The sequence below is a fragment of the Athene noctua genome, chromosome 16 (genome assembly GCF_965140245.1).
Source record: "Athene noctua chromosome 16, bAthNoc1.hap1.1, whole genome shotgun sequence".
Lineage (NCBI taxonomy): Eukaryota > Metazoa > Chordata > Aves > Strigiformes > Strigidae > Athene > Athene noctua.
Window position 1 is genome coordinate 8,438,058 of NC_134052.1, and position 26,926 is coordinate 8,464,983.

Below are 26,926 nucleotides of genomic sequence, written 5' to 3' on the forward strand. Positions count from 1 at the left end.
GTCATTGAAAGGTTATTGCTACCATGTTAATTTGGTCATTAGAAAGGAAACAGAAACTGACTGTAACTAAAACTTTATACAATGGATGCTAGACCCCTGAAAGAAGCTGAATGAAGTCACCATTTCAATATGGGTGCAAGATGACTGAAAGCATCTAAATAAAAACTGTTTCATGTATTCTAAGACTCTGAGTAAGCCTTCCCTAACAAAGTTTCCATAGTCCAACTGACCTTACAGACGTTTTCTTCATATCTGATTTCATAACCTTATGGTAAATTTCAAAACATTGCCTATTTTGTTGCCAGTTCTTTATCTTGGTATCACCATAACAAATACATTACCCCACTTCGTTAGTGCTTCTTTAATGCCATATGCGGAGTGCGTAGAATTTTTTTAAGTATCCAAATAGTTCGAAGTTAAATTGTTTTATTTCCCTTAGACAATATTTTCTCTTTTTTTCATTACTTTAATCATGATATTGATTTGCTTCCTTTTTTCTGAACTAAGTAGAGGGAAAATTTAGTGTGTCTGTTTCTACAATGCTGCATAAACTCTGCTAAGTGGTGAATACACTGTGTGTGCCACCAACACAGTCAGAGCTCTGCAGTACCTGTGCAGAGGGCACTGACCCCGGCTTAGCCTAGACAAGAGGCAGCTTGGGGGGACCTTCCAACAGCTAAGAGGAGATAAGGGGGAAGCCATGGCAAGGCTCTTTCCTGAGGTGCAGAGTGGGAGGAGGCAGGGGTCAAAACCGAAACAGGAGCTTCTGACTGGATATACAGAAAAACCTTTTTCACCACCAGGGTTATTAAGCACTGGAACAGGCTGTTCAGAGAGGTTAGCAAACTGGTCTAAATTCAGTGCTGATTCAGCTTGGAGCAGGAACTGAACTACAGACTTCCCCAGGGACCCTTCCAACCTGAATGACTCTGATATTCAATGGCTGTCTGTGTGACAGAGGGTGGGGCTAAGACCTCAGAAACTAAATAAAAATCCTTTAGCTGTCTCTCTGTTATAGCTCGTACTGCTTAAGAACTACATTAAACCAGGACTTGCACGTGCTGCCATCAAGAAGGGAACTACTGTGACATTCTTTGGGACTTCATAGTCCCAAAGAAATGTTCCAAAGTTACTTTATTCTTAGAATAGAATCACAGAATCGTTTAGGCTGGAAAAGACCTTTAAGATCATGGAGTCCAACCATTAACCTAACACTGCCAAGTCCACTGCTAAACCATGTCCCTTAGTGCCACATCTACATGTCTTTTAAATACCTCCAGGGATGGTGACTCAACTGCTTCCTCCTCCTGGAAGGACTCAAACATCGGGAAATCATGAAAACGAACTGGCAGTAAACTGAACATTAGCTTTCATTTGAGAGAGACATTTTACGAGAGGATTTTCATAAAATCAGAGAAAAAAACTCAGGGCCAAGATTTTATCAGCATTTTGGGATTACTGAATTTACAGCCATGAATTCTGATTTAAAATGTAATTTTGATCACTCCATTTTGCAAATGTACAGATAAAAGAAGCACATTGTCATGCAGAGTTAAGGATATATTATTTTTTGAAAGAAATGCATACTACAGGAGCTCACTGAAATTTTTATAATTTGGAATTTGTCTTCTCTTTCAGTTTCTGAACATTAGATAGTAACTATTCCAGGTACGGAGTTCCTTCTTTTACTATATTTAGAATTTAGCAACCAGTACGCATTGAATCACATCTTTCTTTCTTCATGGTTCTAGTGATTAGAACCGGTTCTGAACTTGAAGTTTATCACAACATTTTTCCTGAGTTGCTGTACATATTGTGAACCCTCTCAGCAGTTCCTTCTAGTTCCATTAAGAAATACTGATAAATTTACATTAGCCAGTTGACTGAATATTACACGAAGACTCCTGGCTCTGAAGGAGGCAACTACAATGTGAATTGAAAAATCCATTCATTCATTCACTCCTTCCCAGCAGCATTCCTTGGCCTGGAGCCAGATACCATTTGACGTCATGGCTCTAACCAGGAACATAATGTGCTGGCACTGGGACAAAGTTTTACTATGGAAAAAACCAGCAACAAGTAGAAACTTATCACAGTAGCTGGGGAGAGTGAGTTAAGAGAACGAGATTGAGGGCAAATCAGCAAGAAAATTAAATGAACTATAACAGGCCTAGCATTTTGCTTTTGTTTTTCTGCACAGCACCTTCTTAAATTAATACTCAAAAGTACTAATCTTACAAAATAGCACACACAGCAAAAAGATGTCCTTAAATACTTACTACTTCCTGTTCTACTTTATGTAGAATACTTACTGAAGTATCACAAAAGACCCATTCTTTCATGTCTTTAAATGATTTGAAACAAAATAATGCAAAGATTTTTTGGCCTGCAATAGCTTGTTCTGTAAAAAAAAATCTCAGTTCTGTTTATGTGAGTTAAATATTAAACAGGTCTTTAAGTAGTGACTGAAAATGCTTGCAGTGTTAATACACAAAATCCAGAAAGCAGTTTAAGGACAGAAAAACAATCTTTCCAGTCTATTCATAGACAAAATTAAGGTGCTGGGTGAAAAAATGAAAGCCAACAAGTTTCCAAAATACTGCTAAGTACAGAAAATATAATAAAGATAATAAAATAGAGAAAAGACTAGGAAATATTTGGATGGCAACAACTAAAATTGGTGCTGCTGATATGATTTAGAATGCCAGGCTAACAACTGCCAAACCACACCTGGTGGGGAACAGTAAAAGTTTCCCAGGGTGGCATTCCTGGACCTGTAGGGTCTGCTGAGCAAGTTCAGACCCAAGCTTGCACTGGAGACTAAAAGAAGGAGCTCTACTTCACAGGTCCTTCTTAAGAGCTGTGATCCCCATGGATGGTGCACCCACTGGAGTGAGATGCCTCTCACTTACACTTAGTTTCTGAATTGTCACTGACAAGCAGCCTGATTTTTGGGAAGTACCTTTATCTCTCTGTAATTTAGATTTTAACTAAAAATTGGATTATAGTTACTGGCTTCCCTTAAAAATCACTTCAAGAGCTACTGCTAAAAATTCTATGCAAGAACTACAATTATTGTTAGTGCTTGTTGAAGTGCTAGACTGTTTTCATACCATCAAGCTAAGGAGAAACTAGACTGAGGCTTAAGAAGCCTCACACATCACACTGAGTAATGGCGACGTTAAAATTCCTGTCCCTACTAGATTTAAACCTGTGACCCACAGATAAGACTCTGATTCAGATCCTGTCATGTGACATTGTCTTTTTTGAAAAGTCCAGCAAAGACACCATCAATCTGTGGTAAAACTGAGGATCTGTGCAGCTGAGGATGTCCTTCATGGAAAGCACCTCACATCAGATTCTCCTTACTGATTCTAGGTAGAAAGATTTCAGGGGTAAGACCGGTTGAACAGTAGGGAGCACAAGCAGAGGCCTGATGTACTATAAAAATATTTAGTGGATATTAAACATTTGTGAAACTAAATTGCACCAATAACCAAACTGGCTAAGAAAACATCGCAGAATTTTCTTCTAAAGAGAATTATCAGACCCTATTCCCAGAGTTGCAAGTTTTACACTGATTACTGACTATGTTTTGTTTCCCTCACAGCATTTAATTCCAGAGATTACAAGGATACTTTCCAATCACTCCACACCACTAATTTTACTTAGCAAAATTTAGTTACGTTCATGTCTAACCACATAGTTTGTATGTGCAGATCTACTTTATAAGTGTTTCTAAATTTATTAAGCAACTGATTTAAAATGTGTCTTTAGAGGGTTTTTTGTGTGGAATATTTATGCAGTTCAAAAGCAGGTATCTGATTCATCGGATCTACTGTTGGAGAAGAGAACATATAGAAATAGGACCTAAATGTGTTAAGTATGTCTCATGTAGACTGTTAATAATTTACAATTTCTTTTAATAAATGTGCAGAGTGAGTATTTAAAAAACCCATTGAGGTATTCTTAAAAGCTCTACCATTCTTCAGAATAATGAGATTTCACATCGCATTGCTTTTAGTCCAAAACTCAAAGTTCTTGGACCCAGCATCCAAGTACTGAATTACTGTACATGGCATCCAGTGCCTAGTTTTTAGAATCCAAGCCTACAATTTCTGTCCAATGCACTTAATCAGAATTTGGCTCAACCCAGTGCTCTGTATCTGGAGAATTTTGAGGATGTCAAGAATACAATGCAGGCTTGTAGAATTTGTTAGGAACTTGAGTGCTGATTCTGAAAATCATTCTGAAATGCTAAAAAGCACATTAGAAAAAAAGAAATTGGTGTTGATTTTAAATGAGTGTTCCAGAACCTTCCACAGAATTACACAGGATGGAAGATTATCTGAGCAGTCCCAAAGACTGCTGAGCTGATGATGTGGAAACAGGGCCTTCCTGAGAATTTTAATGGCACCAAAGTCTTAACACCTCAATTCTTTTTGAGGATTGCAGTCACTGATACCCAAAGTTGTATCATTCCAGCTACTGACCTCTAGAAGTTTATAGGAGAAATTTCCTGAACTACCTATAAATCTTATGGTAATCTAACATGGAATTAATTTTGGAAACTAGAAATTTTACTTGGCAGTTATTTAAAATTTAATCCTCAAGAAAATCTTCTGAAGATGTCCATCACCTTCCTGTTTGTTGGAGTTCCTGGGCTCTTCACAGAAAACGCTGAGTTTCAATTACATTGGAATTTGAGGCTGCTTGACAAACACCACCAGACAGTTCTCTGGATTTCAGTGCCTCTTCAGTGACTATATTCCTGTCCAATTCAAAACAGGCAGTACATCTTGGGAAATGAGCTATGTACACCCTTCAGCGGTTTGAAGCTAAACTAGAATCATGCACAGTACATTGCACATACATTCCAGAAGCCAGTTTCACCAATTTCTTCTGTCCTAGGTCATGACCATCAGACTCACAGCATCAGTACGTGGAGTGTTCAAATCCCTGTTCAGCTGAATATACCCGGTCATTAGAGACATGAAATGGAAAAAGTTCACAAACATTGTGTTTTGTTGAAATCTGGAACTACTTAGGCTGAAATTAGACAAATATGGACAACAGCATACCCACTCCACATGGAAAAAACGCCCTGCCCAAAGTACAGTTATCTGTTTCATGGGGAGTTTCAATGGGGTGCCAGTGTCTAATAAACCTCTCATATATCTTAGTTTTCTCATTATCCCTGTTATATATATATACTGCTAATTGGCAGTAGCAATATAGGTATATTTAACTATGCCAACTGATGAAATTGAGTACTGCTAAAATACCATCCTGTCTGGCTATGGGACAGACTCTATGATGTGAACTATAAGCTACACCTAGCCACATCCGTAAATATATTAATTAAAGTGAATTTTTGTCAAGTCATATTATCACTGAGAAATTTATTCTGGCTTCAGAAGTGTTAGTCTGAGTTAAAAACTCACAAACCCACACAGGCACTCTTTATGTACCCAAGTTTCAGTATCTGTTAGAGTACCCTAGATGCACTCTGGTGTTCTAGATTTGCACCTTCTCTGACCATAAGCAAACAGATATCCACAGTGGGGATCACCCAGCAGGTTAACTCTTCCAGTTGCTCAACTGTTAAGCATCACAGTGCTTAGCACCTTTGGTGTTCTCCCCTTGTTACCAAAGAGCTGATCACATTGCCCGATGTAAATACTTCCTTTCAATTTTACATTATTCCACAAAGAAAAAATTAGTTGTGAAACGTAAATTTCCTAATCTCATAACATTTAAACCATACTCATGAATTATTTTTTCATCCCCTTTATAAGTTCTTCTTATTGACTGCTCTTAGTTTGACCAGTCAAGACTGTATTTTCAAAGTAGCCACAGATTTATCTCTTAATTTGTAGTAGATATTCTGCTACTTTCACATCTCATTAAGCTACTTCTATTCAACCAAAGTTTCATTACTGAGCATTTACCATTGTTCGAGCATGAGCAACTGTCTCTAGTCTTAAGTATATATGTACTTCTCCCATAAGCTGCTTCACAGGAGTGAAAAAAAGAAAATTAATAATTCATAACACTTATTCAATTCAACATTTTCTACAATCCTCTGGACTTTTAAGCTCTAATGAAAAATTTTGACCTCACCTCTGCTGGATTTTGCCTGAGAACAGTCTGGATTTTTCTCTAATCACTAAAAAACTGCTCTACTGCAAAAACAATTGGTTGGGTGTCACTTGTGAAATCATTAATTTGAGAAGTTCTAGGATATTTTGAATAACTTATTTAATGGATTTTCTCTTCTTCATTATTTACTTGGGATCAATGGTTTATGTGAAGAATGTGCAAACCTAAACACAAACAAGCCCAAATCATCTTATTGTCCAAACACACATTTTTTGGTTTTGGGTGTACACAGCCCCACCTATTGTAACCAATGATATAGTGCCAGAATTTCAAGCTATTAGGTGGGTCACGCATCCCATGGCATGGTTCATCTGGGCAACACATGTAAGACAAACATGATATGTACATATCCCAAAGAAGGAAAAGTGACACCAAGATGGATGGTAAGATTATAAAAAAGCTAAAAGTTGTTGTATTTAAACTACTATTTAAACTAGTTATGGCTGGACAGGAAAAAATATCTGAGAATAACCCTGAAGTATCAATGTTTAGCTGCATGCCGGATTGGAACAAACTGAAGACCTTCCACATTTTTCCCAAGAGGAGAATATAAGCACATAACCTGTGTACAGGCAGCCAAATTCCAAACAGTCAGTTCTTTAAGACGATTCTCTGAGACATAGGAGACAAAAGTTAAAGCGCCTGTTGTAAGTGACAGCACTAACCACTGGACTTCTTCATTTTCCAAAATGGGAGAGTCTCTCACATTCTCTAACTTTGGCAAGATATTCCATCCTGGATCTTAAAAGTTTTTTGTAAAAAGTACAACATGTCCACAAGTGTCTTCTCTTCTGACAAAACAGCATTTTTAGACAAAGAATGTTTTGCTAAAAAAATCTCAACCAGTACTCAATGATTCCTCTTATAAGCTTAGCTATATATTTCTATTTCAGATAAGGAAAATAAAACCTTGAACCACAGATTTTTGTGATTCACTGAAATATTGCATGGTGAAATGTATTTCTTAGATCTGCATGCTTCTTCACACAAAAATAGCCCAGTTTTCTGTGAAGACACTGCTTCTTCCAGCACTTAAAGCTATGCTCTGGCAGCAGAGAATTTTCACCTCATAAACCAAGATGTTCTAGTATTTGAAAATGCTTTGCCGTAGCAAAAATGAAGTCCCTTGTTCCATCTTAAAAGTTTTGTGTAAAAAAAAAAAAGTTAAAATGACCCTGAAACCAACTGTAAAATAGTTACCCTAAAATTTTATTTGAAAAATGAATATTTGATCTGATTTTGCTGACTCTGAAAGACATGCAGAGTCATAAAAAGACAATTCAAAAGGAATTTTGTTTGTTTGCTTCCCTTCTGGAGTTCTTGGCAGTTTTATTAGAACAAATGAATTACTGCTGTGAGGAAATAATTCTCAAAGTCTCTTAACCTGTAATAAGAGCTCAGTTTCGTTTTCATCAAAATCACCAGCAAACTGCCACAAATGGGAGTACATTATGGGGGCAAAGAATCAGTAATTTTAAATTTTCTTCTTCTCAAGAAGAGAAGTAGAAATTCATATTATTGACTTGTGCCCAGCCAGCTAGATAGCTAAATGAGGAGTTAGATGTCATTATTAATCCACTGTCAACACAAAGTGTCAGTATCCTTGGAACACATTTCAATGCATGTAGCTCTAACTCACCATCTTTTACTATTTACTGTACAGGTAGTTAAAAGCTGAGTATGTATTTGGAATGTAAGATGTGCCTGCAATTAGGGAATACGAATACTATTCAATTCCATGATGTAAAAGCACAGACTGATAAAAAAAGGGAACCACTTACCTTTATTAATTAATTACTAAAGAAGTTCTGTAATCAAAAAAGCAAGAATATTTATAAACAATAATGTGAAAAAAGGCCTTCATAGAGCCTTTATACTGAATACTTGTATCTTAGAAACAATTTCTCATTGTATTGAGAAATAATCAATTTCTGTTTCACGAGTTGTTCTTGATATTTGTCAAGTTTCTTTTCTGCTTCAAGAAATAAATGTATTTGCAAGATGTTATAAACACACATACATACCTGAACTAACAGCCAAATCTTCATTAAATTTAAACCTGTATCAGTGAAGTTCTATATATTGATCAAAACTTAAGTTTATAGATAATAACATTTCTGCACTATATCATCTGATTTTCAACTTGCCAATAAACTAATTCTTTGCACAAAAACTAGATATAGATGCTATGTCAATCAAATGCTCATGATCTATAGGTGACAAAGGACATTTTCATTTTTTATTTTGGTCATCAAGTGGCCAGCTAACATCCAGCAGGGTAATTTGATTTTTTCTGTAGGCAGCTTGTTTGCTTAATGCAATCCACATGAGCCCAAATTTCTGTAGGAAAGTACACGTTCAGTGGACCTACTTAAGCACTGTTTCCTTCTTCACGCTTTTCGTTCTCTTCCTTTGGGAAAATAGCATTTTTCTTTTCTTGTTATTCTTCAATAACCCAATTCTTATTACATACTTAAATCGGGAGTAACACTATTGGAGTTGATTCAGTTACATAAGTGTAAAAACCCAGTGAGAAAAAGGCACAACAGACCCCTTTTTGTCTATCTTGTCAGATGTGAACCAATATTGCTGTAAATCACAACATTACAGCTGTTACTATGGAATAAGCAACAAGAAAAAACTGCAAATACTGTGTAGCAGCTTAAGACACTGAAGTCTTTCAATTAGATCTAACATTACCAGCCACCACCAACATATCATGTATCAATTATAACTCAGCACAGGACAGGCCTCAGTGGCAACTGCATTCTGTATTAAGCATTAGAAGGCAGCCCATGAGACAGCTGCTGCAGAGGTGAGAGTTTGTATCTCTGTCGCCATTACCAAGAGGATCAACATCAGTTTTCCCAGTGATCTCCCTATGTGTAAAGCTTTAGACAAGGAACTGGAATGGATCCAGCAAACATCTTGCAAAAGGTACAATACTATATACAAACCCCACAAAATGTAAACCAGACAGTTGTAGTTCTGCAACGATACCAGAGATTTCCAGATGGCAGGTAGCAAAAATGACGTCTGTATACAGATACTAGAAAATTTAAGACTTTAAAACTATCATAGTTTTGGTTAATCCCATATTGTTTAATGTGCATTTCAAATTTCAAAGGGATAATAATCTTTGCTCCTGTAGAGTTCTCATCTCAATTGTTACAATCCTGCAAATAACACAACTAAAATAAACCCTGTAGCTGCGTGCAGATGGCTACTCCCTCCCTTTATTTAAGTAGCCATCAGTAGTTCAGAAGCGCATGTGGACTGCCACTATGCACTGTCTTTTAGAAGCCCCTTAAAGGGTCCTTCCATTTAATTTCCTGTTAAAGGTCTACACCAACCTACAAGAACGCAATCAAGATAACTCCAACGACTAGGTCCTAGACCTCCAAAATTCAATACTAGGCCCTACCTTTAACCTTCACAGTGATTTAATAGAACACATTTTACTACAGAATTGGAACAGGCTAAAAATTACTTTATGGTCAGTGACTACAGCTCAGCACACAGACAACAATTTATAAGACATGGTGATTCTTGACTGCTCTGGATGATGGGCTGTATCTTAACTGTGACATACTTTGTGCCTTTACAGCACCTGAAATAAAAAGAGATGCTATAGAGAGCTGTGAGAAATATTAATTATCAAATGTTTAGGAATTTGAGGTTTGTTGGGTAAGAAATACTTACACGAACTGTTTACAACTACTCAGATTTTTATTTGTGCCAGATTTTTATCCTGTGTACTTACGAGTTTCATTGAGCTAGTATTCACCATCAGTAAAAGATCAAGACTCAGAGCAATCTCATTATAATTTTAACTGCTTGATCCTTTGGGTGTAGGAGAACAGATAAATCTTTTCATCTTGTTTCTTCTTTATCGAATACTATATTTATCTGTGCTGTTTAACAGTACTGTACGGTATCTTAGTATATAATAGAAGAACATGGTAGATGAGAAAAAAATTAGGGTATGTATTCTGTATTAATATTAAATAGATAAATTAATTTTCAGAATTTTGACTAATTGTGCAAACCTGCTAGGCATATTATTAAGTCTGAGTACATCATACAAATATTTTGCTGAATCTGGTCTTGCATATGAAATTGAAATTAGTAGCAAATGAAAAGCCTTCAGAAGAAAACAACTTAAAATCAGAAAACGCAAGTCTTTGCAATGTACTTTATACTTGACATCTGCATATTTAAGTTTTCAACTAACATGCCAAAGAGTAGGACCTAAATTTAAATCCCAAGTATTCATATTTCTTCTGATTTTGCTATTTAATTTCAGACTTTAAAATTAAAGCTATCTTCAGTACATAACCTTTTCCTGGCTTCTGATTAAACTACAAGGGCACTAAACAGAAATCACAGGGTACATGGAATCTGATCAATATTACTGGACTATGCATCTAGGTAACAAGGATTTTTTTCAAGACATCAAGACTGGATAATACTTTAAGATCTTCTTACTTGTTTGACCATTTAGTTTCCATCTGGATTCAGACTTTCAGTATACCACACAAGATCTGCAAAGATATTTTACATAGTTATCCTGTGATTTTTCAAAAGCATTAATACTTAGGAGCTTGAATCTTTAATTTCCAAACAAATTTCTGGTATGTTCATGTCACACAAAGGCTACGTACACTTCTAAGACTATGAGCTTGTGACAGAGTGCTAGCACCCCAACCAGAAACAGTAGTGCTGAATCATGGCAGAGATGTGATGCAATCAGAAATGGGGCAGGAAGGCAGGGCTTACTGGAGCTTTGCTACACCTAAGTTATATTATTTAGAGCTGTCAAGTAACACATCTGCAGAAGTGTGCTGCACCACGTTCCTCTGTCAGTCTGGAATCTCTGTCATTCATATCAGCAGCCGGTACAGGCATGTCTTTTAAACTTCTTAGTTAACAGTGTTTGAAAACCAGCTAGAGATGTGCAGAATTTACTGCATATAGTGGTGATAAATTACACATGCAATCTGAGAACTTTTCCCACATTTGTGCCTGTTAAAAATGTTTAAAAGTACCATAGTAAGATAGTAATCTGGCAAAGAAGGAAAGGGAAACAAGTAATGCAGAATATTTACTTCTAGATTAAATATGCTCGTCTGTTGATGAAAGTTTCACTTCTGCTGCAATGCAAAGTTAAAAGAAGCCATCTTAATACAAGATCATTCAGACCTGATATAAGTTATCTTGTTGGGAGCAGATACTCCATGGATAAAGGTGGATTGTGGTTTTTTTAAGAACCTTAGATACATACTAGTTCTGGTTGTCATGCAGACCTGCTCTCTAAGAGGTTACTGTGACCCATTCACATTGATCTACAGGCAGATAGGAGTGAAATGTTGACATTTTGTAAGTGCTTCTATGTTTTCACAGACAGTATTTTTTGTAGGAAATAGAATAAATTGGTTTGGTTAAATTTCCTCCTGTTTTATCAGTTAAAAAGAGAGATTCATCCCTACTGGAAGTTCCCTCTTTATAAATAAGAGGAGCTTGTGATTTAATCCTTTAGCAAGAGCACTCAAAAATAATTCATATGTGGTACAGTTACTGCCTGATGCCACAGACAGAGAAAGTAACTGATTTTTAAAGAAGCCAAACACACAAATGTAAGTTCAGAATCCATATAGAACTGTTCCTTCATTATTCTGACTACATATGCAGCTGGCATATGTTCACATTCTACATCTACTGCAGGTACTTACTAATGTCCATATGTGCACATGGCAGATAATACAGTAACATTCAGCTTCCCAATGTGTTTGCAAACTAGTTTCTTGAACATTTTACATATGCACTCGAATGCCCAAAGTATCTGCTCCAAAATGTTTAAAATGTAAAAACAGCATATGAAAATAGCTTTGGAATATCACTTAGCATTACCGGTATGTAAAAATATATAATCCTTCCACTCATTCTAGCGCTGGAAAAAAACTCATTTGAAGATGTCTTCTGCAAGGATAGAGCTTGTAGGTTTGTCACTAGGATTAAATATCTAATAATGAAGCTGTTGAAGCACTGGAATAGAATGTCTGAGAATATTAGAAAAATCTTCATCCATTTAGGTCTGTTTAGGTTCATCTGAAAGCTTTCACTCCCTGCTCCAACACATTTTGTGTCCTTAGTATTCTCCCCAGCTGATTTCTCAGTGGTGCTCAGATTAATGGGGAGAAAGAAATATCCCCATAGATACTATAATGAAAGATCAATGCTGTAAAGTGCTGACCTGAGAATGGAAGATGTATCTGGGAGAAGGTAATGAGAGGCAAAATAGTGAAAGTTCATTGCTTAGCCCTTTATCTCAAACTCCCTGATACATCCTGCACTCTGTTCCCAGCAACTCTGTTAATATATTCTCCTCCCTTCCACTCCCAACATTCTGTAGAGCTCAGTTTGAGAATCTCATAGACAAACATTTGGCAGAAGCATTCCTATAGATGATCCCTAATTTTACCTCTCAAGATCTGTTCCAACCAAGCTTTAATACTATTTATCTTTCATGAAATATAAAGCCAAATTGTGGCTAGTCAGTTTGTATAGACTATGTTGGAAAATTCACAAACTGCAAGTTTTGTCCCAACCCTAGTTTTCATAGAATAGGTGAAGAAGCAGAATGTGGGCAAGACACTGTCATAATTCTGCAATAAAAATTACATACATACAGATTATTTACACTCCTAAATAAGAACAGAAGTGGTTCTCTCTGCTGCTAGACAGTCCATAGGCAGAATATATAGCAATGTTTTAATTTTGTAAGAGCACTTCAATTTCTCTCTTACATAGAATCACCGAATTTTGATGTTGGAAAAGACCTTTAATATCATGGAGTCTGACCGTTAACCCAGCACTGCCAAGTCCACCCCTAAACCATGTCCCTGAGCACCACATCTACACGTCTTTTAAATACCTCCAGGGATGGTGACTCAACTGCTTCCCTGGGCAGCCTGATCCAGTTCCTGACAACCCTTTCTGTGAAGAAATTTTCCTATATCCAATCTAAAGTTCCCCTGGCACAACTGAGGCTCTTTCCTTTTGATGTACCACTTGTTATATGGGAGAAGATACCGACCCCCACCTCGCTACAACCTCCTTTCAGGTAGTTGTAGAGGGCGATGAGGTCTCCCCTCAGTCTCCTTTTCTCCAGGCTAAACACCCCCAGTTCCCTCAGCCGTTCTTCATAAGACTTGTGCTCTAGGCCCCTCCCCAGCTTCGTTACCCTTCTCTGGACACGCTCCAGCACCTCAGTGTCTTTCTTGCAGTGAGGGGCCCAAAACTGAACACAACGTTCAAGGTGCAGCCTCACCAGTGCCTAGTACAGGGGGACAGTCACTGCCCTAGTCCTGCTGGCCATGCTATTTCTGATACAAGCCAGGATGCTGTTGGCCTCCTTGGCCACCTGGGCACACTGCTGGCTCATGTTCATCAACACCCCCAGGTCCTTTTCCACTGGGCAGCTTTCCTGCCACTCTTCCCCAGGCCTGTAGCATTGCAGGGGGTTGTTGTGACCCACGTGCAGGACCCAGCACTCAGCCTTGTTGAACCTCATACAGCTGGCCTTGGCCCATCACTCCAGCCTGTCCAGATCCCCCTGCAGAGCCTCCCTACACTCAAGAACATCAGCACTCCCACCCAACTTGGTGTCATCTGCAAATGTACTGAGGATGCACTCGAACCCTCAAACACATCATTGATAAAGATACTAAACACAACTGGTCCCAGTATTGAGCCCTGGGGAACCACTTGTGACTGGACATCAACTGGATTTAACTCCACTGACCACAACTCTTTGGGCCTGGCCATCCACCCAGTTTCATACACAGAGAAGACTACGCCCGTCCAACCCACGAGCAGCCAGTTTCGCCAGGAGGATGCTGTAGGAAACGGTGTCAAAGGCTTTACTGAAGTCCATGTAAACAACATCGACAGCCTTTCCCTCATCCACTAAGCAGGTCAACTTGTCACAGAAATGTCATATACTTGAAATAAATTCAAATAACAGATTAAAATGCCTTCTTGAATCCCAGCTCAACCCATTGAAAACTTGTTCAAGAAAATGCATTTCTGTAGGCTACCCTATACAAATCACACAATAGGGGAAGAAGCAGTAAAGTATGGACTGGCGCTTTGCCCTTTTTTCTTAATCAAAGGAGGTTACACATAACCAAAGGTACAAGGCTGCATCATTACAGGTGATGCCAAACAATTTATACTCTGCACCGACATTACAGAGTTGGGTGGAATTACATCTCAAGGCACAATCATTCTTGGAGCTTCCTTGGGAATGGAGCAACTCTGAAAAATGGTCGTGACTGGTAGCTAAACAGCAAGCTATTCCAAGAGCATTAGCAATGTAGCTTTTATAAGCCATTACATTCAGAAAATAAGGTGTTAATAGACTGAAAGAGAATTTTCAGATGAAATACTACCATTTCAATTTAAATACAGGGTTAAGTTAGCTTGATGGTTGGGCTGAGAATACCTGATTCAGGTGAGGAGGGTGGAGGCACAGAGCAGATAACAAATCTCTCAATCATCAGACAGATCTGAATGAAAGCAACATCAAGGTACCTCTTCTCAGACAGCAAGACGGGGAAGTTTACAAAATGTTCCTGAAATATTAAGGATTTTGTTGTGTCTGGACCAGCATAACAGTGCACACTGTAAAGATTCACAGCATTTCAGGCACTTCGGAGTATTGCACAGTCAGCAAAGCTTTTTTAAAATTTGTTTTAAAATATTAACAAAGACCTGAAAATTCGGTTTCTGCTTTATACATTTCAGAAGGTATTTTTCAGGCTTTGTAGAATCAGATAACTAGCATACAGTAACGACAAAGCTGTTCTCTAATTTATACTAACTATTGTTTCATCTACCTGTTGAGGTCAGACAGAATATTGGTCCTTGGATACATGCCAGCATCTCTCCACCACCACAATTATGCATTGTGCAATTTCATTGTAATTAGAGAAAACAGTGTATACTTCCAAGAGGATTTCAGAAGAGTCAATGTAAGTTAAAAAATTCCCTCCCTAATCCCACCACCCTGTCCAATCTCCACCCCAACACCTCCTCCTGCACACGCACAACTTCTCCCTTCTGTTTATTTCTGGTTTTAAACACTCTAAGCAAAAATTGACTTTGGCTGCTCTTCCTGAACTCTAGTGTTTGAGCAGATAAGATTCAGACAATACGTTAGAAAAAAGTTTCATAGGTCCCTTTTCTCCTGGCAGGCAGTCACCAAGGCCAACCATGCACTGAGGTTTCTTTCCCCTGCAGCAGTATTTTTCTGGCTTATCAAACTAGGCCAGATTTTAAATTTTTACTATATCTGATTTAGAAAAAAATGTTTCAGCTGAAAATACTTGTTTATGTACACTGCCAGGGAAATAGAATATGTAAATCTACCTATTGTCTTCCCTAATGTGGTGTTAGTTTCTCAAGCAGTTTTATTGAGCCCTTCTTGGACTAGAGTGAAAAGGAGTTGATCTGAGCTTCTCTTCCTTTATGGGAAACAAATTAGGAGCAATAAAGCTCACACACTACAAAAGAAATAAGATACGTCTCCAGAAATAAGTCGACTTTAGAGGACAATATGAAAATAGTCACAATTGTTTCAGTGAAATACTGGTTAAAATGAACATAATCTTATTTTCTTATCACTATTTGTTCCACTCAGAGGCTTAGCTGAAGCTAGGAGGTCTCATTCTACTCCTAGGTAGGAAGAATTTAAGGGCACTCTTTCCACATAAGGCATTTTCTGTCACTACAGTAATCTTACTTATGCGTTGGAGTTTTTTTGTTGTAAGCACAACACTGAGCTGTGCTCAGAACTGTTTACCTGTGGGGTAAACCAGGGCCCATACTAAGTCTGTGTGCCACCAGAAGTAGCTCCAAACAGAATAATTTAAAATATGACCTTATCTTAATTTAAAACACAGTTTACTGTGAATCACTGAAATCGTAGATTTAGTTGTTGTATCTCAAGGTGGATTTTAGTGGCAATACTGGCTCATGGTATTGATATTTGTCTTCTGTAATCTTCCTGCCCCAGCATCAATGTATTCTGTTGTTCTAGAAAAATTGTTTATGGAGCCATGTGGTTCACTACACTGGAGACCTGATCTTGCTTAAGACTAACACAGAAGAAAACCTACGTTTGGTTTTTTTTAAGGATACATGTTTCCAGCTCCATTTCCAAGTGCAGCTGCATAAATAGTTGGGCTGGCACAATTGAAGGGGTGGTATACCACAGAAACCAGCAGCAGGTGGCAAAGGAGGTGAGGCTAGGTCAATACTGCTGCCAAACACTTTGCGTTTGGATACACAGCCTCAAGTCTAGTCAGCAGTTCATGTATATAATTCGCTTAGCTTCAAACTAAGTGTACTGGCAGCAAGGAACTCAGAACAGACTGCAAAACCCTACAGGAAACTCAGGTACATTTGCAACTGGCTTGCTGGCACTGAATGCCATGCTGTGGTCATAGTGATACCAATGACATAACAGTCTCAATATTAAATTAATGGCATATCAACAACTCAAATTTAAGATAATTCTTCCTTGCATATGCAAAAGCAGCAGCCACAACTTTGAATGAACTCCAGACGTTCCCTTGAACGCTTATGTCTTCAACTTGAGATGAAAAATATTTATGTTTGCAAGACTATAGGTCTGCGAATTTAAGCACTCACCCATTCTGTAGCCCTAGGATACACAGGCATCATATCTGCTGTAAGAAAAAAGGATTATTTAAAGAAAGAGTTGCTGAAAACATTCTCTCACTGATATAGAACATTGCATAAAGCATAAAACATATCCATAACATCTTTTAGGACAGCAGAGAGCACACAGTACCTGTGTCCCATATGACAGAATCAACTGCATTTTGAGATCTTTATTTAGAAAACTAAGCAACCTGGCAAGATTTCAACACAGACTTCCTAAAATTTAATGCTGTGAAACTAAAGCCAGCTCTGCAAGTGTAAAGTTATTTTATTAATATCACATTAGCCATAAAAAAATCTTTCCAGTAACTATTTCCCTATTAGTTGCTGCTTGATTTAAAATTACTCAGGGCTGTGATTACTATGAGCAGTACGGACAATAGTGCCATCCAATGGTCGCAAGCAGCTATGACTGCTTTACAAATTACTAGCTGCTTCAGCCACAGCATGATATTAACCTTAAACACATTCTGCAAAACCCATGAAGGCTGAAAAAAATCAGAAGCAGCAAAAGGTGCACATACCTGCATATACGTTCTACGCTTCCCCCATAGATCACACCAGCACTGATGGCTGAAACTTCAGTGTACAGATAATAGGTAGATATCCCTCCTTTCCTTCTCATGCAGAATTCTGACAGATTATGTTTTAAGGCTAGTTTAGTGTAAACTGATGTAACTTGCAAAAAAAAAAAAAAAAAAAAAAAAAAGTTATTCCCACTCTCTTTAAAGAGACGCAGTAAGCACAGTTTTTGTCTCGCAGTCCTGCTAACAGCATTCTGGCTATCCAGTCCCAGAGGATCTGTTCCCTAATAGCTAAAGAGTAAGCCTGGCAGCTAACATGGCAACTATGCCATGAAGAGTCACATACTTTGCCACTCTGTATAACTGATGTGGAGTATTTGCAACTTTCTTCAACAAGTCACTTTGAACTATGGAGAATGAAGAGAGGAAACCTATGTTTGAGTTTGGATAAGCACCTTTTCTATGAAGTGGAATAAGTAACGAGATCTTTTAGATTCTCATTTTCTTTTCAAGTGCCATGTTCTAATGGACAATTTACCAGCCAAAAACTCTGAATCAGAGTATATTGGGATGAAAAAGCCATGTGCCTCATGTTACACAGGTTGGAATTATTTTGGAGAGGGACTGCCTTCCTCTCTAAAGTGCAAGAATGGTTGTGTCCTGAGAACACAGAAGATTTTCAGTTACCTAATCTTCCATTATTATAAGGATCTAATTCACTAGTGATGCATTTAATCTCTTCTGTTTTTTTCCTGCGATGTTTTGTAGATTTTGCAATTTTTAGTATTTTGTAAGGTAGATCACAAATTTCATATAGGCTGTTAGGAAATGGTTTGCTGCTCTGGATCTGTATGGAGAGTGCAATTTGAGGACTAAATATCTATTAAATGGTTGCACACATTTGTAGAGCACAGGTCTCTAGGATCCAAGAGGCCCTTTTCAGCCCATAATCTTAACTAGAATATATTTAAACCTTTGATTCTACTGGGACAGGCATCCAAAAGTGTGGAGCCTGTTGAGTCCAATTCAGCATTAGGATAAACAGGTATTGCCCCCTTTGGTTTCAACTGAAATTATAAATCCAGAGATTAATTTACCCTCTATACATTGCAAACCAGGACTGAAAATGTAATGAAAACATACCTTTTCATGAAAATTCCAATCCAGACATTCCTATTACCCATTCTATTCTATCTTTTACCCATTCTATTCTATCTTAGTCATCACTAGATTGTGTTACAAGATTATTATTATTAAAAAAAAAAAAAAAAAAAGGTAGTGCTTCCTATCAAGAAGGAAGTAGTTCAGAAGTGACTGAAAAAAAATCTTTCAAAACAAGCCAAGTTATGCAAGGGTCAATTTTCCCTGCAGAAGCATTTTAGACTGAAATATTTTGCCAGAGGAAAAGTGCATCTTCACAGTGAGGAAGGGAAAGTAAGTGTGAAAAGTTAAATGACTCAACTTTCAATAACCCTTCATGGACATTCATAGCAAAGTTTTCAAAAATACACCAACAGTTTTGAGACTCTGCACTGAAGGAAAACAAAAGAGAACTTTAATTATTTCCTGATTAAATGGTCAAGGATGCTGTTTTCATCCTGCTTTCATGCAGAACCTAATTCAGAAAGGGACAGTCTATGCATAAGACCATCTATGCATGAGACCCTATAGCATTGCCGAAACAATAATTTTGTGCTATATTTTTTATTTTTCATAAAATGAAACATGATGGTCATAGTTTCCATACAGAAGGCAGCAATTGCTCTTGTACTTGTTTTGGAGCCGAGAAATCAGTAGTTATGACATGCAGCAGCACTGCAGCTTTCTGCAAGTACATCTGCTCACAGTTCAGATGCCACGACTACTCAGATTCTGAATTTCAACCTCGTCCTTGGAGAATCAGAGGCACTGCAATGAGTAATACAGGATATTGATACAGTTATCGTAACAGAAAACAGTTCATTTCAGAGAAGACATGTTTCATTACCTGAGCAGCTCCACTCCTATCCAACTGTCTACAACAATGCTTCCAAAAGCGACACCGACGGTTAAACGATTTTAAGTATTTCCTTAACTTCATACAACTATGGAAAAGAGTGACACCAAGCGGTTACTTTTAATGGCGCAGGCATTTCTTGCTACAGGTAATTTTCTCTCGAGAGCCAGTTTCTTAGAGATCATTTCTGGGCCCGGCAGTTACTAAGCTCTAGAAGAGGCGAGCGTCACGCAGCGAGTCAGGCTGAGGAAAGCGGCTGCTGCGCCCCGCGCCAGTGCGTGAATCACGTTAGGAGACGTTGGTCCCTCCGGGAGTCAAGGTGAGGCTGCCGGCGGCTGCGAGGTACGGCCAGCCCTGACGGCAAACCCAGCCGAAGATGCGGCGCCAGGCGCGGCAGGGGACGGGCGGCGGCCGGCAGGTGGCGCCACGCAAAACGCCGGCACGGCGTGACGTCACTTCCGGTCCCGGCGGGTCCGCACAGAGGCGGCCTTGCTTTTAAATCCAGTTTCGATCTTTAATAAGTTTTAGCCTTTATATATATATTTCCATCTTCTTTTCGCCACTATTATCTATCCTCATTTTCCACTCTGCAGCTTTTGTTTCTGATCCCGCTGAATTCCTGGGCCGGGTTGGCCCCGGCCATGGTGAAAAACCACCCAGTTCCTGTAACGGTGCCCACCAGGCCGCCTCTGCGCAGCCCCTGCTGAAACCAACCCCGACGGCTGCGCTGCTCTCTAGCTGATTAGGCAATGCAGGGTCTAACGAACCAGGCCACTTCCACGCCAGCGCCCTTCCCAGCCAGCCATGCAGATGCTGACTCTGCAGGATTGGGTAGCGAAGCGTGTGAACCCATGTGCCATTCTTCTCCACAGCCGCACTCTTCTCCTTCCACCCAGGACTTTGTTTTGCACTGCACTGTATCCATCGCCTAAGATGCTTTAATGTTGCAGAACTTCAGTGATTCTGTAGCACTTGGGATTCAAGGCCATCTCTCAATCTCAGCCCTGAAGTGCTTTGAAGCAAGGATCTTCACTTTTTTGATGAAATTTTCCGTTGCACACTTACAAACTGCAGTCTGGTTTCTCACACTCTTGTACTCCCACTATCCTCGCTTCATCTCCTCTTTTGCACAAAGTCCAGTCTCTAGAGTATCATCTGTTCTCATTAGGAAACAAGGCCAAGTAGACCACTTTCCTTGACACAGATTAGAACTCACAGGAGGGATTACTCTGCAGGAAAGTGATGCCACCTCTCCTAACATGTTTCAGAAAGAAGTTGTCCTCATTAAAAAGAGGTCAAGCATTCTCCCCAACAGATTCAATATTGAGCCTTTCTTCCCTATAGTTTAACACACTTGAGTGTGAGTATTTTAAAGTCTCTTTCTCTAACTATGAAAGAACACAGAAAGAATAAATGCAGATCAGGAATCATTTTTCTGGGGCACTGCAGATCCAGGGTGGCTATGTACAACTAGATCTCTCGCTAGACAGACACATCCATTACAACCTTTTATACTCACATTCTCATCCCTTGATCTGAAGGAACTGTTAGGAAATTACTTAAAGCATCTTTGCTTCTAAATCCAAAAGACATTAGTCACTGAAGAAACAGATACTCATCCTGACTCCTGGTCTTACAGAAAGAGCAAAATTCTAATTAGTTCCCATATGCCTTTCACATCATGGAGAGCTTCACTGTCCATTGAGCCAGAGAATTTTATAATTCTCTGTCCTTTTCTTGTTGGGGACTTATTAAGCACTGCAGGATAAGGACACCAGCAGGAATTCCAGAAGAAATACTACCCATCTCCCCCTCATCCTATCCTGTATAGTTTTCTAGGAATTCAGCACTAACCAACTATGCAAACACTTTTTAGCTTTTTAAAACAAAACAAAACAAAATGTGAGATTCATTGACTAATTCAACTTTTCTATTGGCCCTTTCTGTGGTGACATTTTGGTAAGAGTTTATTTCAGCATCCTCTTCACAGCAAACACTTGTTCTTTTATCTTGGCATAAAGAGACAGACACCAGGAAAGCCAGATACAAGAAAATTATTCCTTTGATTTGAGAAGGATAGAGAGGATACGGGGTTACAAGCCAGATATGTCATTGCATCTTCTCTGGTAAACTGTGAATGGTTTCTGACACCAGCATCCTATTACAGTGTCCCTGTGCAGTACCTAGTACAATACGAATCCTTTGTTAAATTACAAGGTCTCTTTGATCACCGGCATAAAACTCCGAGGCTAAAATTCTCTACTTGAACAAAATTCCCTCAGTTTTGACACAGTTGCCTAAATTAGCTTCTCTCTTTCCTGTAAGCCTCCAGCTCCCAAATAGTTTCTCCACACTTATGTTCCTTGAGAAACCTGGTCCTGAAGACAGACTCAAGGCACCAGCAGACCACATTCTGAAAACAAAGAAAGGAGCCGTGGATGGGAATCACCTTTCAACTACTACCTCAGTGGTTAGATCTCTTACTAAACCAGGATGTGGCAGACCTATGTTCAACTCTTGCCCCTGCCTGAGGAAACACATCTTTCACATCACAGCAGTTCCCTAACCATGAGGTCATGGAGTCTGGTGTGGAGGTCTTTTAGCCTCCCTTATGTATGTGAAACTCTTTTGCACAGACCACCAGCATGGCTAGAATCTGACTGTTCTTTCTGACAAGTTGCCTAAGACTTGGGATATAGTAATTTTGTCCTTTAACCCATGTTCCTTATTACATTTACACTCTTTCTATTAAAAAAGTAATCTGGCTTGTGCATCTCACTCCTGAAGGTGGCTCAGGTCTGTGAATTCAGAGATACATACTTTCCTGAACCCTTAACTTAGATGCCTAAGCCTCTCAGAGTGTATGAACTAAAATATTTAATAGCTTCCTATTTCTGCTACTTCCTACTGAAGTCTCTCATTCTGAGTCTCCATTAAGCATGCTATTTTTTCTAAGTTCCACTCTTAACCGCTTACCTCTTCAGGAAGCTTCAAAGTTACCTGAGCCTGAGTATTAATTTGTGTATGTAACCTTAGTATTAAAAAATTACAAGCTAATGTACAATTTTACCACAGAAGTCATACCAAGTTAGAATACACCAGGCTTGATCCTGATCTTGCATACAGTAATATAAATCAAGAATAGTTTTATCACATTAAAACTGATGCTAACATCATAACAAAATCAAAAGCAAACCACACTATTTACACCATATGACAATGATCAATTGCACTGGATTTTGCTCATGAACTTACAGGTACTTCAAAGTAACCAAGCCATAACATGTGAATCATTAGAGCCTTGTGTGATGATGTAATACTAGTGAGAGGAAAATCAGAACAGAACTGAACTTTCCTCTTCTTTAAGAGAAAATTGGAATGAGGAATGGCTACGATGTGTCTGAGTTGTTTTATTCGAGATTATATTTCTGCTAAATAGAGATGATACAAATATGTACAGTGCAACAGCATTAAGTGTGTCGAATGTGAATGACGAGCTCCCCAGTTGTACACGGAGATGCAGCCTGCTAGAACTGGCTTAATGTAACTACAAAATTGCGTTTGAAAAACAAACAGTGAAGGAACAATATGTATCATATTTGGAAACAGAATCATCTAAGTTGGAAAAGACTTTGAAGATTATCCAGTCCAAGCATTAACCTGACACTGACAGTTCCCAACTACACCAGATCCCTCAGCGCTATGTTGGCCCGACTCTTAAACCCCTCCAGGGATGGGGACTCCACCACCTCCCTGGGCAGCCCATTCCAACACGCAGCAACCCATTCTGGAAAGAAATGCTTCCTAATATCCAGCCTAAACCTTCCCTGATGCAACTTGAGGCCGTTCCCTCTTGTCCTATCACTTATTGTTTAAAGAGACTCATTCCCAGCTCACTGCACCCTCCTTTCAGGGAGCTGTAGAGGGCGATGAGGTCTCCCCTCAGCCTCCTCTTCTCCAGACTAAACCCCCCCAGTTCCCGCAGCCGCTCCTCGTACGACCTGTGCTCCAGACCCTGCCCCAGCTCCGTTGCCCTTCTCTGGACACGCTCGAGTCACTCAATGTCCTTTTTGTAGTGAGGGGCCCAAAACTGAACACAGGAATCAAGGGGTAGCCTCACCAGTGCCGAGTACAGGGGTCAGATCCCTTCCCTGTCCCTGCTGGCCATGCTACTGCTGACACAAGCCAGGATGCCATTGGCCTTCTTGGCCACCTGGGCACACTGCTGGCTCCTGTTCAGCCGGCTGTCAATCACCCCCCCAGGTCCCTCTCTGACTGGCAGCTCTCCAGCCACTCCTCCCCAGGCCTGTAGCGCTGCTGGGGGTTGTTGTGGCCCAAGGGCAGAACCTGGCATTTGGTCTTCACTTCAGTGATGATTTATGACATTGGCTGTTTTAAACTAGGTCATCTCAAAATGCTGAATATTGTTAGCAGAAAGGCAAATTAAAGACTTTAACGTGATTAGACTAAGTTATTTTATGGGTTTCAAATGAATTAAAAATAATAGAGTTGGTTTCATTGTTCTGCTAATGTTCATTTTTAAACTCAGGGCCAGGCTATTTCACATTGTTTTGTGGGTAGCTAGAGCCTAGTATGTATTAGAGGACAAGTAAAAACTACTACAAGCCCCTACAACAGTTACAAAGAAAAAGGTGAGGTGCTCTTCCCTACTCCATAGGAGGAATTCCAGAATTCTCACCTTCAGAATGCACTTGATGGTTCCACAAAGTGGGTGACGTGCCCTTTACAATGCTGTAGCACCACAAGGTGCCAGAAAGATGAAGCTTATTATTTGACACAAACTAGTACCTAACTATATATTGTAAGGGTCTCAGTTTTTTAGCTGTGGATATCATTGCATGTATTATTGCTGAAACTGTATGTAAAAATAAAGCCAAAAGAATTCAATAGCATATGCATCAATTAGTTGTGCTTTTCTGAAACAGGAGTCACCATGTGTATCACTGCTGCAAATTGTTTCTTACTTCTTTTATATAGGCATATATAGGTAAAAGCAAATATTTATATCATCATCTATCCCCTTCAAAATTTCCAGTTATTTAATAAAATCACTCATTGAACCAGACTGACACATTTTAAAATGTTACTGGCCACACATACTGCAACTGTGATAGATTTGTGAAGAAATGTAATATATGCTGGCAATTTTTATAATCTCTTATTTTCTGGGTTACTATACGAAATTGTCAGCTGAATACCAATTTGTTCAGGGTATAAAGTGAGTTTTTGTTAATCAAGGCAATTATTTCTGTGACAACAGTACACACTTAGCAGAATATATTGCTGATGAATCATTGACTGAAGGACTTGTACTGATTTTATTTATTCCATGCATTCAGGTGACATAAGCATAAAAGATTGTATGCTATCTTCCTTTATAAAATGCTTATGCACCACAGTAATTCAGTTGCATTTAGCTGTAGCATTTGACCTCTTCTAGGTAGGATCAGGTTTATGCCTGCATGAAAAATGGCCATCCACAGGAACTGCCCTTTGGCGACACTATAAAGACACATCTCTCAGTGTGGAATCACTGAAACACAGAAAGACTCCCCACATACGTTCGTAATTCCTGACCCTGAAATCACAGGGAAAGAGGAAAGCAGCAAAGTTGTTCAATTTGCTGTTATGTTCCCAGGTCCAGTAGGTTAAAAATGGACTCCAGATAAGGATACCGCCTCAGAGCAGCCAGACTGGGAGAGAGGATGCAGTCCCCCATCTGGTGCTTCTAGTAATATGGAAGCAAGTTTCAATAGGTGGAAACCTTTTCATTCACGGGACTAATATAACATCTGCCTAGTTCCGAAAATCAGGTCAAGAGAAAGCCCATGCAGTAAGAAAGGCAAAAAATCTTTTTAATACCATCTGCTAATGCCTCTATGCTATGTGCAGCAGCTGACTAGAGAATAATGTTTCATTGTTTACCTAGGTTAAGTCGTTTATCCTATTAAGATGCTTTCCACAGCTTCCCTTTAGGGTGTTATTATTAACCCTCCCCCAAAATTCTGTGCCCCTCAGCTCACATCTCTGACTAATCCTTTCTTCTCAGACAGCGTCCATTTGCACTTAAGTAGCCTAATAAGCCAGTCTTGAACAGGGTGGCATTCTGGGGCTGAACACTGAAAGGGAGTCTCTTCCAAAAAGTGCACGGTAGAACAATCAGGAAAAGCAATGGAAGAGCTTCTTCCAGCAGGAATAGCTAAGGGGTGCAAGGGCTGCAGCTCAGCTATGAAATACTTCTGTCTTCAGCAACAGATACATCTTGCCTGTTGAGAACTCTACCACTCTCAGCTTTTAATCCGTGCTGTACTTAGAGTGTTTATCATCAAATTCACTGATGAAAAATGTCAATCCTACACACCCACCCTCACAACCTTATTTTGGGTCAGCATTCATGCTGCAGAGATACCAGGTATGCCAAGCCTGCACCACCCCTCAGTAACAGTATTCTCTAAATGCCTGAGAAATAGTAACCTAACAAACAGGAGCTGGCTGACATGAGGAGTAAAATTCATGCTTTGGAAACAAAGTATGTTCCAGCATTATACATAGGATAACTATGTCCATATGTTTGGAACATCTGCTCTTTAAACTCGGGAAGAAAGATGCTGGCTCTCTAATAAGATTTGTAGGCTACGAATGAATGGCCTTACAAAAAGGGTGGGATAAAACCACAAATGTTTACCTTCTGGGATAAGACTATAGCACCTTGATAGTAATGGACATTTCAGAGTAGGAATCCAACAGCCGAGGACTGATGGTCAAACTCCACTCGGACCCTGTCATGTCACACATTCCTTTAAATCAAAGGGTACGGGACAACGGACAGAAATACATTTAATACTCTCCATCTTCTGACTGCAAGGAGAGAGAAGGTCTCCCCCATCTCTGAGGGGAGCACACGCACGTACACCCAGGGACCCTGCACTGCCACTCCAGGCACCTGCTGCCAGCCCGCCGCTCTCCGTACGGCCCTTCCTCCGCAATCCCATGGCCGCATGAGAATTTTCAGAAATGTCTGACCCGCTTGCCGCAGACGAAGAGCTGGAAAACGTGGCCCAAGCCCTTCCTCGCGGCTCCGAAAGCTCATGACGCCAGCCTGGGGCCCGAAGCGCAACAACCAGGGGCTCGGTCTCTGTGTGCCGGGACCCCCCGCTGCCGCCTGCGGCCCCTCGCCCTGCCGGGGCCGCCCTACCTGTCAGCGCGGCCCCGGCCGGGACGGCGGGGCTGGCGGCCCCCGAGCCCGCCCCGTTTGCGGCCCACGGCGGCTCTCTGCCGGCTGAGCGGGCCGAGGGGCAGCCGCGCCCCGGCGGGAGGACGGCGCTGCCTCCCCGGCCTGAGGCGAGCGGGCAGCGCCCGGCACAGCCCCGCCGCAGGCCGCCGCCTCTCCGCCGCCCCGCAGGCCCCGCGGCCGCCCCGGACGTCGCGTCGCCGGGGCGGGTGCGTAGTTCCGGCGGGGTGGAGGGAGGGGTGA

General features: G+C 40.0%; 1 long non-coding RNA gene across 2 annotated transcripts in view; it reads right to left on the minus strand.

The window, feature by feature from the left end:
* LOC141966795 (uncharacterized) overlaps positions 1 to 17,585 on the minus strand; it is a 146,124-nt gene extending 128,539 nt beyond the window's left edge. For both annotated transcript variants that reach the window (XR_012634618.1, XR_012634617.1), the window contains exons 1-2: positions 17,436 to 17,585; positions 16,879 to 16,916 (exon numbers count right to left, since the gene is read on the minus strand). This is a non-coding gene — a long non-coding RNA (uncharacterized LOC141966795). The remainder of the gene's footprint in view (positions 1 to 16,878; positions 16,917 to 17,435) is intronic.
* Between the last annotated feature and the right edge of the window lie 9,341 nt (positions 17,586 to 26,926).